The 17,505-nt window shown below is 41.0% G+C and overlaps 1 pseudogene; it reads left to right on the plus strand.

Moving 5' to 3' along the window:
- The first annotated feature begins 9,918 nt into the window (after positions 1 to 9,918).
- Positions 9,919 to 17,505, plus strand: part of LOC142442227 (large ribosomal subunit protein uL29-like) — a 76,629-nt pseudogene continuing 69,042 nt past the window's right edge.

A 17,505-nucleotide genomic window follows, 5' to 3' on the forward strand; every position in this document is an offset into this window, starting at 1 on the left:
ATATGAGATATTTACATTAGGATTCATAACAGTAGCAAAAATTTCTGTTATGAAGTAGCAACAAAAATAATTTTATGGTTAGGGGGTCACCACAACACGAGGAACTATATTAAAGGGTCATAGCATTAGGAATTTTGAGAAACACTGCTCTACACTGAGGGGTCAGCTGCGAGACCTGAGGATCCCTCCAGAACAAGTGATCTATGAGTTGAGTGGGTTTCAAGATGCACATAGGGTTCAGAATCAATTGAATCACAATTAAACTCCATGAGAAACTTCAAGGCTAAATCTAAAGTAGATTAAAGACCAGAGGATTCACACAGTATGAATAAACACTTTTTTTCTTAAGTTCAAGCTATTGGGTGAAAACATAACAATAGTTGTAAGATACACTTACTAATATTTTCTAGGAGACAGTAATAAACTGTTAACAAGGTCGGATAATGATACTTCAAGAAAACTGTAGACCAATATTTGTAATGGATTCACATGAAAAATGCTTGAAAATATTGGGAAGTGAGTCAGAAAACACACTGAAATAATTATATACCATGATTAATTTGAATCTTTCCGAGTTGAGTTAACATAAGAAAATAAGCTCTGTAATATAGCAATTAATTCAAAAAAGGATTAACTATCTAAATAGACAAATGAAACATACTAAACAAAGTCAAAGGCTTTTCATGTAAAAAAAACTACCTCTGCAAATCTAACATGAAATAATATAGTTCAATATGTGAATATGCTAATACACATTCCTATTTTTAAAAAGTCAAAATGTCAGACTTAGAGGAAAAAGAAAAACATCACTCCACCTTAGAAAAAGACAAACATAAATGTTCACTTTCACCCCTGATATTAAACATTGACTGTATGTTCTAACTACAGCAATCAAAATAAGATTTTTTAAGGAAGAAAAGAGGCTTCCAAAATGAAATAAAATTTCCTCTAATCATAAATTAATGTTTATATTCATAAAACACTCAAAATATGCCATAAATAGCTACTAAATAAAAAACATTATAGGGTACATTTCAACCTGCAAAAATAAGTTTTGACACTTAACCCACTATTAATTGCTAATCAACAACTCCCAAACCATTAACCCTTACACCTTAACACGCTGAGCATCCTTACAGCACACCGATAATATCCTAAAGCACTGAACCCCTAGCCACCTGAAAAGCTCTTTACATCCACAATGTCTATTAACACCCTGAGCATTCCCTGATACCCACAGCCAATTGGGTTAAGAAATCCTAACCCCATACACCAGGGGTCCTCTTTCTGCAGCCCTCAGGCCACATGTGGCCTGCCGAGGATATTTATCAGGCCCACCAGTTATTTTTGCCACTGCTGCCTGTCCTGCTTAGCAGCTGACTGGTCCAGTGTGCATATGAATTTGTTCTTAGATTTAAAAAAATCATAGTCTGGCCCTCCAACGGCCTGAGGGACAGTGAACTGACCCCCTGCATAAAAAGTTTGAAGACCCCTGCCATACACGCTCAAACTAACCTAATTCAATTACCGTAATTGTTTGAATCACAACACAACTTTGAATATATTCTATAACCTTAATCCTAACTTTATGACACAATGTCTCAATATTAGAAACCACCTTCTAAAACTATACTGTTTAAACCATAACTCTATATCTTTTTACCACAACACATAAGCCCCTAAGCAACTCCAAAAATAAGTTGGTAGGCACGACACATTCTAAACATAAAGCCCTTTAATCTGTTCACCAACATCTGAGTCATAAGTCATGACACTTAAATTCTATTTCTATCCAGTGATTCTTGTGAACCAGGAACATTAATCCCAGAACCTAGATTCCAATCTTACGTAGACTCTGATTCTAGCACTCTACAACCCTAAATTGAACCCAAATCTAACCCATCAAGAAACTATAATTGCTAATTATGTATGTGGAACTGTCTGCTCTTTCAGACTTTACCTAAATGTAAGGAACTAAGGTAGGTAGCCAGGCAAAATCAGGAATTACAAGCACATTTTCAGTAAACTTTTAAGGCATTTGCATCTGATTCATGGAAGGTGGCAAAATAAGGTGGTTTATACATGTTTTTATATGAATATTCTATATATGAAATGAAAAGCTCATTAGCAATAAGTATACACGGGAATTCCCACACTGGAAAAATAAATGGATCATGAAGAAACATTAGCAAAAAAGTAAAACAAAAGAGGCAATAGTTAGAAGAAATGCAATTGAGGACTTTCAGGTTTATGACCAATATGTGAAGAGCCCAAAGTCACCACTCAAGTCCCCAGGAAAAAAGGTGACCAGATTGAACTCAGAATACTGAGGTCACAGGGCATGGTTTTGTTCCATTCCCCATTTAAAAAAAAATGAACTGCCAGTGAGTCATTTCTGACTTATAAAGTCTCTACAGGGCAGAGTACAAAAGGCCCTGTGTGTTTCTGAAACTGCAACTCTTTAAGGGACTAGAACGCGTCACCAGAAAATGGTTTTGAATTGCTGAACGTGTGGTTAGCAATCCAACACATAACCCACTACATCCCCACGGGTACATCGTGTTCTTATAAATTGGAGAAAACTAGATGGCAGCTAACAATAAGAAAGGTATTCTTTTCAATGTCTCTAATTAATTAATCTAGTTAGGACCCAGAATAAACATCTGTCCTCAAAACAGGGGGAGGTACACATAGGTACACTCTCAGTTGATTTCTACTGTGAAATCATTCTATGTTCCTGCCTATGGGGCAATTTTGTTTATTGGTGGTTTTCACCCTATACCCTGAATACTCTAATTAATATATTTCATTGAAAACTTTGATTTGAAGGATGTGATGGAATTAACTAAGTGATAGACCAAAAGAATTTGTTCCAGGAGAAAATACCTTCTGAAGTTATCCAGAAAATTCTTACAGAATATAGATTTATTCTGAAACCACATATAGTCACCATACAGAATCAAATGGTGGGCCAAATGATTGCTATTTATCAAATTATTATCTAATTTAAATAAAAGGAGCTCATTGGTAGTTAATCTTTCATGCCATGAATGCACAAGTGGGTTTCAAAAAGATCATGGAAAAATGGAATAAAGATAATGGGATTTATACATGATCCTTTTGAAGCCTCTGCATATCTGTTCCTAATAGATAATGCTAAAGACTGTATTATTATTATGTTAAATAGAATAATGTTATGAATATTTTATAATTCCTCAATTATACATATTAAAAATCTTTTTTTTTCATCTTAAAAATCTTTAAGAAACCTGTTCATCTTCCATGAAAACTCAGAAATTTACATAGAGTGTCTCTCTTGAAGATCTATTAAAGTTGATATTAAATTTATTCTCTAGTTTTGGCAAAGAGACCAGTTAGGTTACAGTATATCTGTATGATTCAAATAGAAAATTGTGAGAGCTGAAAATTAACAGGATGGCTTAATTTTTCTGAGTTCTGCAAATTTTGCATATTCAGAAAGGTGGTTTCTCATGTTATAGTTAAAAATTCAACCTCATTGTATAGTTTTGAGTTTTCCTCTTTGAAAGATTGCCAGGTTCCATAGGTTCTGGCATGTGTGTACATGCACGGATGTGTGCCTGGCTTAGTTTTGATGTCCCTGAGCATTATAATGGTCACCATTGATAGGTGTTCATGGAGAGATTCAAAGTTTCTGTCTACTCAGAGTCTCCAGGAAGAAATCTTGGGTGATGCACTTTGAGAAACCAGTCACTGAAACCCCTCTGCAACATCCCTGTGCAATGAGACACATGGAATCTGCAGGAGGTGGTGTGAGTTTGATGGCATCTGTTTGGCTGGGTTCATTTCTAGGGGTCGGGGAGAATCCTGGCTTCATTTGCTACCCTCAAAGCTGGCAGTTCAACTCCACCAGCAGATCTGTATAAGGAAAACAAGGCTGGTGGTTCCTGTATAGATTTTGAATCTCTGACACCTACATAGGGACACTATGAGTGAGAATTGACTTTGTGGCAGTGAGTTTGCTTTTTGGGGTTAAGGACAATGAAGGTTTGTAGGTGGCACAAACAGCTTGAACTAGACTATTCCACTGAGGGTTGACGGGTTAAATTCAGCCTGCATTACTGTGAAGACAGGACTGCAGACCTGTTTCCACAAATGATACTCCAGAAACGCTATGTAGCTGTTCTGCTCTATAACACATGAAGTTGCCATGAGATGGAATTAACATGACTTGGCACCTAACAAAAGGGAAAACTAAACATGATGAAAGCATATTCACGTCTATGGACACACATTGGTTTTATGTTGAAAACATGGCTAAATCAGAAACACAAAAACAATTTTCATTAAGAATCAATATAGTGAAAAACATGTAAGCCTACTGAGAATTTGCATATCTAAATTACTTAGTGAAGAAGTCCTACTGCTACAGTAAATGTATGGCAGCTCCACGAAATATAAACAGGTGTATCCCATGATGTGGCAATCTGGTTACATTAATTATAGCCTAGAAACCCCAAGAAAGAATTTAAGGTCCTATGGCATCAATGAGTGCACCAGAGTGCACCTGAGAACAATAAAGCAATGAATAAAACAAGTCTTTTATCAAGAATACTTGGATAAAAGGTTTGAAAAATTAAGGATTCCCATGCAGTAGGAGATAGAAAATGGTAACTTTATTTTAAATAAGATGATATCTTACTATATATAAGAATGAAATATCTGACTGTTACCTTGTATTAGGAATAATTGTGACCCATTTTTTTAAAAATGAGGAGCTAACATTAGTAGGACACAGTTCTTACACAGTCAAATCAAACAAATTGAAGAAGAAACAGTTAACAAATGAAATAAATCAAAAGGATTAAATGAATTTGCATCATTAGAATTGGGTTCTATGAAACATTTTCTGTATCCACTAGGATAACTGATAAGTGAACGCTGTAAATATTATGTCACTGTAAAAATAACTCAATAACAACCAAAAAAGTGCTTACCTTGAAGGCATGAGTCAGTAAAAGATAATATTAATGCACAAAACCAAAACACACTGCCATCCTGTCAATTCTGACTCATAGTGACCTTATAGGGCAGTGTAGAACTGCCCTCTGGATTTTCAAAACTGAAATTCTTTACAGTTGAAGAAAAGCTCTTCTTTCTCCAGATTGATACACAAAAGGACCTGAAAACAATAAAATATTTGTTGGATTCTGCAAATCAAAAGGATGATAAAGGAAACCAAAATTCCCTATTAATAAAATGAGTGGACATTAAATCTCAGCCTGAAATTCTCTGAGTCACGAGGGATGATAAGGTGTGTGTGTGTGTGGGGGGTGGCATGGGTGGAAGAGCACAGTGATAAAGAAAGATGAGCCATCAACACATCCAATCTCTGAGCTGAGGTGGTTCTCCACACTCCAAGTAGAAAGGTACAGCATCGGCAGAGACAAAACCCAGGAGCTGTATTAGAGATTAAAGTCTTAGCACCCTAGTTATTAAAGGGCTGTGGATAGCAGTGCATGCCTAAAGTCCATTTGAAGGGTGTCCCCATAAAGTAAATCCTCCACTGAATTCTTTCTGATCATTAATAAATGTCCTTAAATTATATTTGAGATTGGAGTCCCCTTTGGCAATCTAAAACAGAAGCACAAACTAGTTTCTGATGGGCAGAAAGACATAAACAAATCATCTATCTGGATGAGGGAAGCCACCAACAGGAGGTGGAAATGGTTTCCCAGGTTCACAATTGAGATGTGAATTAAAGAGGTTGTGGGAGTGGGGTAGGGCAAAGGAAACTGCCACAAAAGCATGATTGGTAATCAATGAATACATCACAATGACAGACACTTCCATTCTTAGATAACAGGCTTACAAGATGGGTCCAGGGCCTCCTGACCAATGCAGTCAGGGAAAGGCTGATAGGACATGGCTCCTGTCTAGGAGACCCCCTATACTGTTTGGTGACCTCCATCAAGGACACACATGCAGGCAAACCTCCAAGAGAGACTGCCCCTCCCTGGGCTGCCCGGAGAGGTTAAAGTAATCCACTCTCCAAAGTCCTCTGGCTGAGGGCCATATTACCTACAGCCTTGGTTCCTGGGCAGAAAGCACTCAGTCGAGGTTGACTCTATGCGAGGACTTAAACTGTGCCCGTGTTTGGGGCTGTGACTGCTATGGCACCCTTTTGCAAAGCAAGGTGCTGGGAAGTTAAGCTCTAATACAGACCTCAGTCATCAGTGGGGTGGCCTGATGACTGCAAGGCTGGCCTCTCCTTTCAGTAAAGTCTACTCTGGGATCCACATGCTCTCATGCTCAAGACCTGACTTGGAAGGGAAAGGCCCCAGGCAAGAACACCCCACCCCCAACACCCTTTCTGGCTTGAGGGGTGTGGGTGCATGAGGGGTTCTGGGCAAGATAAAGGAGGCAGAGTATTCCGCTGAGTGAATGCACTGAGGCCTGTACCCAGATCAGAAAGGATTTAAATGGAAATATCCCAGGGGATCATGGCGTCCAGGAACAGGGGCAGACAGGGTGCGGGAATTGTAACATCATCAGGAACCAAGATACAGCTGGGGACGTCACCCTGCAGGGGACTCCGCACACGGGATCCACATGGAAACATAGAGACTCACCTACCCTTTTGGGAAACTCACTCGGAACCTTCTCAGCAGAGGAAGTAGATTCAACAGGAAATTGTACCACCTAGGTAAGGGTGGAGTGGTTTCTGTCTGAGGGGGTGTGTTGGATATTGCCATTAGTCTTTTCTGCATCTATTAACATGATCAGAGGGTTCTTATTCTTTGTCCTGTTTATGTAGTTGGTTACATTAATAGTTTTTCTAATGTTGAAACATCCTTGCATCCCTGGTAATAATCCCACTCAGTCAAGGTGAAATATGAGCTCAAAGGCAGGGATAGCTGCTCTCTAATTCAATCCATCCCATTTCCACAAATCTGTACATAAACTGTTAGGGTTTATCATGTAATCATTCTCCTCAATTAATTAGAGCCATGAAATCATCAAATTTGGTACTATGTTGTTAAAACACCAGTATAATATATCCCGTTGTAGAGTGTATTTTTAAAATGATTTTACCACACATTCTCTGAAATTGTTAAATTGTGCATTAAAGTTTCTCATGCGTTGAAATAAAAAAATTAAGTTCTCATGTAAATCTATAGTTTTTCAATATTGTCCTTAACTCTTGATTCATCTTGAGGTTGTATATTTTAAAAGCATGATTATATGTTTTCAACAATTGTTCTTGAATGATTTTACTTTAATGCATATTTTAAAAAAAATCTAACATTTTAGTACTTATACTCAGAGCAAATGTACAATGGAAGTTGTTATTGTTTGGTGTCATTAAGTGAGTTCTAAATCATAGTGACTCTGTGTACCATAGGAAGAAACACTGGCCTGTCCTATACCATCTTCATAATTGTTCTTATATTTGAGCCCATTGTTTCAGCCTTTGTCAATCTAAAAAGTTTTCATCTTGTTTGCTGCCCCTCTACTCTACCAAGCACCAGTTTTAATGTGATATTACTATTTTATTTACCTCCAGTTTTCAAATACACAAACACACTAAGGTTTTACATATATTAATAAGAACATACATTTAAAAGAACAATGAAGTCAGACCTGTCATGTGAATTCTTGACTCATAGAATCTCAGCGAGCAGAGTAAAAGCTTCTTAGGCTTTTGGGTTGTTTTTGTTTTTTTCTTTCCATTTTATAGAACATACTATTTCATCTTTACCACAGCACGTAGCATCCTGATAAACAACAGTCCAAAACTAGACTGGTGATGTTCTGGTTTCTTTTCTCAGTCTCAGACATGAATAAGCACCACATGGAAGTTTAAGTGTACTTCAGTATTCAAGAGATGAAGAAAATATTTAGTTTGTTTTGTATAACATTAATATTGGGTTGATATGGTAGACGTATATTGTTAATTGTTTTACGTGGCCCTGAGCACAGCTGTGAGATTCTGGTTGTAAGAGAATGACATCCTGACCCACTATCACAGTGACTCAGGCGTCACCTTTTACCCTGTGGATACCGTGTCACATAGGGTGGTTGGTGCCTTTAACTCAGTCAGTGCTGTCTATGAGGGATGTCTTTGATCATACATCTGATAATAATCTAACCGTATGTCGGGATAAGAATCTGGGTGTTCGGGGTTTTCTTCCCCACTAAGACCTACACATTTTACATTTTATTATTTCCAATTCATCGCAATCTCTTCCTGTATGGTCAGTGTTATGAAGAACGAACTTTCAAATAATGTTAGTGGGAATGATGTTATATTAATCTCTGCCACATGAAGTAAGATTCTTATTTTCCTGAATGTCTACGCACCTTAATGAAATCTTAACTCCTGCCTGATTTTTCACTTACGTATTTTCAGATAACATTTATGACTAGTCTCCTTCCATTCCTGGTCACGCTGCGACGGGCCGGAAGTGGCGGTGTCCTAGCCGGAAGTGAGGGTCATACCGTGGTCCCAACTTGCTGTGCCTGGGGCGTGGTGCCAGAGAAGCGCCAACAGCCTGAGCACTGTGTAGTCCGCGCCCAGGTAAGGGGTCGCACGGTAACCAGTTTTGGGGTACCCTGGTGCACATAGCAGCCTGCCTGGGGTGCAAGCTCCCTTCTTCCCCCTCCCCGCCCCGTGCAGCGCCCCTTGCGTGGTGAGATGTGGGAGGATGTCCCAGGGGCTGGTTCCATCCCCCATTTGGAGATTGGTTGGGGTTCGTGGGGGAGAATTCCTGTTGGAGAAAGGGGGATCCCGACTGGGGCTTTGGGCGTCTGGGTTCCGGATTCAGTGCGGGAACTTTGCGTGTCTCCCCCCCTCCACTGTTTCCTTTCACACAGCGGTGCCTCCTCCTTGAGACTCCTAGAACGTCTTCCGCTCACAGTTGAGTTCCGGGTCTGTGGCTTCTCTCACCACGAAGTGACTGCTATTCAGTACGCGAGTGGCTGCAGCTGGAACACAAAACGTTAGGGCTTCCTCCTGAGGTTTGCTAAGTATTGTCACCTGTCCTGAGCTGAGAGAGGAAGGGGGAGGGGGAGGGGTGAATTAGGTCCTGAAACTCCCTGGCTCATTCTTGACAGCCAGTAGGGCTGCTGCGGGGAACAGGCTCAGCCTTGAGGGTGTTGAAGTGATATTCCAGCACACCCACCGCGCATTGAGACATGATTGCATTCCCAGGTTGTTAGGGTAAGTCCAAGACTGGGACCTCAAGGGAGGTGACCCAGGTTGGTGTCTATCAGTCAGCAGTCTGGCAGGTGGCAAGTGAAAGGAGAAAGAGACAGGCCCAGCTGTACAAAGATGGGGTTCTGTGTGCAGGAACGCAGCCAAAGAGAGGACCAGTCTTTCTTTGGGAAAGCGTGTAAGTCTCTAAAGAAGGCAAGACCCCTGAAGTACGGAAGATCCCCCGTTCCCACATACACTCTTCAAAAATTTTGCATGTTGTTTCTTTAATTTTTACAAAACCCTGTTTCTGTTTAACAGTAGAAAGAAGCTGGAGGAAAGCTTCTTAGTGGAGGACAGACAGCTGGAGGGAAGGTTTCTTTAAGAGGGACAGGAGAAAATTGCCATCAATAATGAATTGCTTTTCATGCAGAGAAAGTAGCCAGTAAAAGACATCCAGGCAGTTGAACTGGATCCATATTTCTGCAAATTTGTCAGTGTGGGAGCTGCTCCTGCTTGTTGCCCAAAGGGAAATTTCTGTTTCTGTTGCCTCTGAAGAAGTTTCTAGTACCGTGTCCTATGTTTAGATGTATGCTGACTCCATTGTAACTGTGTATTCCCACCTGGAGTCATTTCATCTGTATTCTAATGATTTCCCTGCGTGTGTTGCTTGGTTTGGGGGGTTCTTTTTGGTTTGGTTTTGAATAAGCGATTTTAGTTAAAGTTCCAGCTTTAACGAAGCCATGAACCAGACCCGGGAGCTGAAGGAGGCCGTAGAGTTGCTCAAGGAGACCATCCAGGTGGGTTTTGGCCCTGCCAGTGAGGGACTGAGGGGCTAGCCTGGTGCTCCATGCCATTCCTTGAACACGTGCTGGCATGACAAGAGGCAGCACTCCCCTTAAAACTCACTGCCAGCGATTCTGACCCAAGGACCCTATGGACAGGGTAGAGCTGCCCCTGTCGGTTTCCCAGAGAGTAACTCTTCACAGGAGTAGAATGCCTCATCTTTTTCCAGCCAGTGGTTTCCAGCTGATGGCTTTGTGGTTAGAAGCCCGGCATGCAACCCACCAGACACCAGGACACCTGCTCTCTACTGTAGTCTTCATTCTCCACCTCCCAATCTAGCGGTTCTAGGAAAGCTCATCCCCATGCCACATGGGACTTCCTACAGTCCCCTGGCCAGGGGGGAGTTCTGCTCCAGTCCCTGCCTGAGTGTGGAGGGTGGTTCATGTGCAGAGACCTGCTCTTGTTGATTCCATGAAGGTTCACACTGTACTTTCTAGATGCCATCTCCTGTGTAGAGACCAAAGCCCTCCAGCATGTCTGTGTAGGGTGATAGGCCTTACAGTCAGATTCAGATCAAATTCTAGTCTTCTATTCATTAACTGATTTCCTTGGGAAAGTCTTTGAGCCTCACTGGGCCTCTAGTGGTTTGTCTCTAAAGTGGGCCGGATGTTTGCACTTGAGGGTTAAGTGACTCAGTGAAGGTCTGGCAGGCAGTCACTGGCTGCTGCTGTGATCCGTGCTGCAGAGGCATGCACACACACCCTAATGACTGGACTGAGTGGAAATGAAGGTCATGGGACACGTACAGCTGAGGAGGAAGGTCCAGGAAAATTGCTGGGACCTGTCCTTTTCAAATGCCTCAGAGGCACAGGCATTTGAAAGGACAAGAAGAAGGAGCTGGCACAGGCCTACCAGGTCCTGCTGCTAACCGGCCTCCCAGAACTCATATCTGGCTTCCCGATGGGGGCAAGGAGCATTTGAAGGGAGTTGAGCAGAGCAGTGACATGGCCATGGCAGCATGAGGTAGATCACTGGGGCTTCAGTGTGGAGCCTGGTGCAGGTACTTGGAGAAGGGGGCAGGTGTGGATTCAGGGAGAGCAGTGGGGAGGTTGCTGGGATTGTTCAAGAAGGAGATGTGGCCGTGGCATAGGTATTGTAGTGGGGGGTAGCTGGCAAGATTTGTTAATATACAGGGTCAAGAAATAAAGCTGCCACTCAGCTTTGTGATGTAGCTAAAGCTTGGGGACCTCCTGGATGAGGATCAGGAGGCAGGATGTGGGCATCTTATGCAGGTATTTGCATTCCTTACCTGAGTCAGGACCCCAGGAATAACTTGCTAAGTTGGCTGGCCGTTAATTAATTGGCTGGGTCTTTTCCCTGTGTTGCAGCAAGGGGCAACCTGACTTAAGCTCTCCCAAGATGGCCAAGCAGCCAGACTCCAACCTGGAGAAAATTGACAACAAAGCAGGACCCACTGTAGACATGTTTCCCAATTACCTGCAAGGTGGGGTTGGTTGCAACGTGGTGTGGGTTGTCAGGGCTGGGGAGTGGGTGGGGGTTCTGCAGGCTCCTGAACAAATACAGGTGTTGACAGCAGTGCCTTGAGTTAGTATGGGACCTGGGGGACACCACTCACCCCAGTGTACCATGTCATTCCAGCTTTCAAGAAGGCCCTGGACCTGGTCATGCAGGTGCAAAAGCAGACCAACAAAGGAACCAGAAGCAAGAAAAAGGCCCAGTGATGACTCCAAACAAATCTGAAAATAATGGAAGTTTCCCACAAACTTTTTGAAGCCCCCTTGTATCTATCTCACAACTTCTGTCTGTTCAGTTATTTACAGGTTTAAGCCTTATTGACAGCAATTATAAAAATCTGTTTGAAAGCTAACATTCCATGATCCTTGTAGTTTTTCCACCATCCCTGCCCTCCACTCCCCACTTTCTGCATACTGACCCTATTAACCACCATTAAACTTTGATATCTCAATAGGGGGACGTTCTGTTCCAGTCCCTGCCTGAGTTCGGAGGGTGGTTCATGTGCAGAGACCTGCTCTTGTTCATTCCATGAAGGTTCACACTACTTTCTAGATGCCAGTTCCTGTGTAGAGACCAAAGCCCTCAACATGTTTGTGTTGGCCGATAGGCCCTACAGTCAGAATTGAGATCAAATTCTGGTGCTTCTATTCATTAGCTGATTTCCTAGGGAAAGTCTTTGAGCCTCACTGAGCCCCTCGTGGTTCATCACTAAAGTGGGTCTGGTGTTTGTGGGTTAAGCGACTCAGTGCAGGTCTGGCAGGCAGTCAGTGGCTGCTGCTGTGATCCGTGCTGCAGAGGCATGCACACACATCCTAATGATGCTGGACCGAGTGGAAATGAGGCCATGGGACACTTACAGCTGAGGATGAAGGTCCAGGAAAATTGCTGGGGCCTGTCCTCCCTTTCAAATGCCTCAGGGACACAGGCATTTGAAAGGACAAGAAGAAGTTGGGCACAGGTCAGCCAGGTCCTGGTGCTAACTGACCTCCCAGTACTCATATCCAGCTTCCTGATAAGGACAGGGAACCTTTGGAGGGAGTTGAGCAGAGCAGTGACATGGCCATGGCAGCATGACGTAGATCACTGGGGCTTCAGTGTGGAGCCTGGTGCAGGTACTTGGAGAAAGGATACAGGTGTGGATTCAGAGAGAGCAGTGGGGAGGTTGTTGGGATAGTTCAAGAATGTGGCTGTGGCATAAGGATTGTAGTGAGGGCTGATTGGAGATATCAGAGCCATTTTGGGTTGGGGCAGATGGGGGTGGAGGTGGCTGGCAGGACTTCGTAGCATATAAGGTGAAAGAATGACGAATTCTTTAATACTTTGTCTTCCTGAGATTATCTGTTCAGCTCTTTAACTCCATCATTTCTTCCATTTCCCTTAGCTAAGTAATGAGCAATTTCAATATCTCTTCTGATATCCACTTTGATTTTTTTAATGACCTTTTGCTTCCTTCACATATGATGTTCTTAATATCACTCCCCCCCCCCCACCCCAGCTCATCAGGTCATTAGTGTTCATTCCATTAAGTCTGTTCTTTAAATGTTACCTAAATTCAGAGTGTATAGTCTCAAAATATTATTTTAGCTCTTGTAAACTCATTTTAATATTTTTCAGTTTCAAGCAACTTATAGAAATTTTAGACTAAATCTATAATAGAGATATATAGTTTATGTTTAACATACTTATATCTTTAGAGTAATGATTAACTTCTTGACTAATTTTTAGTTTGTTGAGTTATAGTTGTTGACTTATAACATTTCTTTATATATTCTGAATACAAGATTATTAGGTATCTCATGAATAGTTACTGATGTAGGTTGCCTTTTTCAAATTCTTGATTGTGTTTTTCCAATTATAAGGGACTTTAATTTTGATGAAGTTCTACTTATGTTGAACTTGGGCTGCTTATGTTTAAGATGTCATAATTGCTTAAAATGCAAGATATCTTTTTTTAAACAATTTATTAGGGGCTCATACAACTCTTATCACAGTTCATACATATACATACATCCATCAGTTGTATAAAGCACATCCATACATTCCCTGCCCCAATCATTCTCAAAGCATTTGCTCTCCACTTAAGCCCTTTGCATCAGGTCCTCTTTTTTTTCCCCTCCTTCCCCTCTCCCCCCTCCCTCATGTGCCCTTGGTAATTTATACATCGTTATTTTGTCATATCTTAAAATGCAAGATATCTTAAGAAACCATTTCCTAATCCAGGGTCACAAATATTTATGTATGTTTTCTATTAAGGGTTTTATAGATTTGGCTCTTACATTTAGGTCTTAGATCTATTTTGAGTTAGTGTTTGCCTATGGTGCAAGGTAGGAGTCAAAACCCATTATTTTTTCCTGTATTTAGTTGTATCAACAGCATTTGCTGAAATCACAGTGACTTCTCTGTGCAATCTTTTTGAATCAATTAGCTATGGATGTATGAGGTTGAATTTTTAGACTCAATTATATTCCATCAATATGTCTACCTTTATGTCACTATTACACAGTATTAATTACCACAGCTTTTTAGTAAGTTTTCATATCAGGCAATGCACATTCTCCACCTACATTTTATTGCTTCTCAAGATTATTTTGGCTATACTAAAACTGTCACATATCCATAGAAATTTAAGAATCAGCTTGTCATTATCTGGAAAAACAGACCTTGAGAGGTATTAGGTTGAATCTGTAGATGAGTTGTAGAATATTGTCTCTGGATAATAATCAGTCTACCAATCCATGAAAATGTCAGCTTTGTACATGACTCATTTTTTGCTCAGATCTCAGTTTAAATGTTTAGCCTTCTCACATCTTATGCAAAGTTCACTCCTCTGCTCCACTATAGTACATTATTTATTAACTTGACATTTATTACAGTCTAAATAGTTTGTCTTGCTCAGTAGAGTTTATGTTTCAAGTAAGTCTTTTATTATAAAGATTTTCTAGGGCCAAACACAATGCCTCCTAACAATAATTGTTCTTAATTTTTGTCAGCCCCAGTCTGTGCTGAGAGTGGGCGGATGGAGTGTTGTGGAGTGGGAATACCGCAAAAAGTATGCTTGAGGGAAGGGGGTTTTCGGCACCCCCATAGAAGCATGCACTTAGTGCATGATGGTTCCAGAGGGGTCCAGTCCCCCAGAGTATCTCTCTGGTGGGAGAGCAACTTTCTGGAGAGGTCTCAGATACACCAGAAAATTTTTCTGGCAGTTCCCGGACTCCTAGAGCATCGTTCTGGTTTGACCCGGACCCCAAATAGCATCATTCTGGCGGGGTCATTGATCCCTTAGAGCATCATTCCAGCAGGGTCCCAGAACCCCAAAACATCATTCCACTGATGCTTCCCGTGCTTCATCAATTTGTTGAAACTTTTTTATTGAATTCAGTCAATGCTTGGCAACTGGTTTTGGCATTCCGTCAGGGCAGCTTGAATATCTTCCATTAGTACTGTTGGTTCTTGTTTATATCCTTCCTCTTGAAATGGTGGAATGCAAACTAGTTCTTCTTGGTACAATAATGTGTATTCTTTCCCTCTTCACTTCATGCTTCCTGGATCATTCAATATTTCCCCATAGAATATTTCAGTATAGCACCTTAAAGCTTGGATTTGTTTTTCTTTAGTTATTTTAAGATACAGTGAACATGTTCTTCCATTTTGGTGTTCTCACTCTAGGTCTTTGCACATTTCGTTATAGTACTTCTCCGGCTGCTTTCTGAAAGTTTCTGTTCAGCTCTTTGGCTCCATTTCATATGAAGTGCCTTAGCTACTCCATGATTAAAAGCACATTTCAGAGTCTCTTCTGACATCCAGTTTGATCCTTTCTTTCCTGTCTCTTCAATGACCTTTTGCTTTCTTCGTGTTCTCGGTGATATCTCACGGCTCATCAGCTGTCCTGTCCTTAGTGCTTAGTGAGTCAAATCTGCTCCTGACATCTTAATATTCAGGTGAGATAGACTCAAGGTTGTATTTGGCTCCGGTGGGCTTGTTTTCATTTTCGTCAGCTTGAATCTGAACTTAGCTATGATCAATTGATGGCATGTTCCACAGTTGACTCCTGGACGGATTTTTGCTGCTGACATTGAGCTTCTCCATCTTCTCTTCCCACATATGTAGTTAATTTGATTCCTGTGTATGCCCACTCGGGTATTTGCTATGAAGAAGTTGTTAGCCTTGTAAAATTCTATCATGAGATCTCCAGATTTATTTCTATCACCAAGACCATATTTTCCAATTATTGTTCCTTCCTCTTTGTTTCCAACTTTTAAATTCCAATCACCAAATAACTATCCATGCATTCAGATAGTGTGTTTGATCAATTTCTGACTGAAGATGATGGTCAAATTCATCAGTTTCTTCATCATCAGCTGTAGTGGTTGGTGCATCAATTTAAATAACCGTATTGACTGGATTTTCTTGTATTCAGATAGATAGTATTTTATCACAATACCATTGTACTTCAAGTAGATCTTGAAACGTTCTTTAGGAAGATGAATGTGATTCCTCTTGCATGTGTCATTCCCAGCATAGCAAACTGTTTGACTGTCTGATTCAAAATGGCAGATATCAGTCCGTTTCAGGTCACTAATACCTAGCTTATTGATCTTTATGAGTTCCATGTAATATTTTATGACTTCTAGTTTTTCTCTATTAATACTTAATAATTCTGAGTTTCAATGATTAGATAATTGTCGCTGTTTCTTCTCATATTGAGACATCCTCTATCAGCAAATGAAGGTCTCAACGGACTTATTCCATCCACGTCATTATGATCAACTCTGCTTTGAGCTGGTAGTTCTTCCTTGACCATATTTTGAGTGCCTTCTCTCCTGAGAAAGAGCCCTGGTGGCGTACTAGTTATGCATTGGTCTATGAACTACTATTTTAGCATTTCAAAGCCACCAATGTTCCTTGGGAGAAAGACGGCTTTCTACTCCCTTAAAGAGCTACAGTCTGGGAAACACAGAGGGACATTTCTATCTTGTCGTATAGGGTCACTAAGAGTTGACATTGGCTCACTGGCAGTGAGTTGAGTTCTGGACTGAGGTCTTATTTTTGGCACTATATATGACAGAGTACTGTTGCTATTCATGAGGTTGCAGTGATTAATATTCCATAAGTGGAAAACCTAGTTCTTCATATGAACTGCTTTCAGGAATCACCTTGCTCTCACCTCAGAAGTTTAATTGATTGGACTGTGGTATGATCCACTAGGGTATTTTTTAAAGCTTCATTATAAGTGATTATGCTGTGTAACCAGGCTTGAGAACCACTCCAATATGAGTCAGTTCTCCCAACCCCAATATTCACCAAAAACAAAGAGAACATATCACATGCACCCAAATATTCAAACAGGAGACAGCATTACCTCCCTCAGAAGCCCACTGTGGTGGCTAAATGGTCTCATTTCCAGACTCCCCCCAACCCACCCACACAAAAAATGTTTCATAAGCCCCTTCTTTGGCAAAATTACTTTTGTTGGATCATTTCTCTATATTTGAATAGAGACCAAGATCATTCACCACCTTATTTGTTAGACATCCAGGAAACACAGAACTTCTGTTACAATCCCTGGAGATAGTTCTCACAGAGGCAAGAATGAAACATTGTACCTGTGTTCCCATGTTTTAAAGATTGTGTATCAGGACACGATGACACACTTAGCATTGCAATTTCAGACTACAGTACATTATTCCATTAAAAATAAACAACTACAATCATATTGTGTCAGTCTGGGTACATTAGAGAAACAAATCCACAGAAACATGCATAAGAGAGTTTTATATAAAAAGTAAGTACACATCAAGAAAATATCCAAACCCAGTGCTGGCCAAGCCAACAAGTCCAACATTAGCCCATACATCCAACACCAATCCATAAAGTCCTCCTCCATCTCACAAAACACACGCAATAATGCTGACTACAGGAGGAAAGCCGAATCAGTGAGCATGTAAGCATCTCAGCGCTGGCAGGAGTCTCCACAGAGCCTCTCCAGCACCCAGGGGTGCACCAGGGTA

Source organism: Tenrec ecaudatus, chromosome 3 (assembly GCF_050624435.1).
Source record: "Tenrec ecaudatus isolate mTenEca1 chromosome 3, mTenEca1.hap1, whole genome shotgun sequence".
Taxonomy (NCBI): domain Eukaryota; kingdom Metazoa; phylum Chordata; class Mammalia; order Afrosoricida; family Tenrecidae; genus Tenrec; species Tenrec ecaudatus.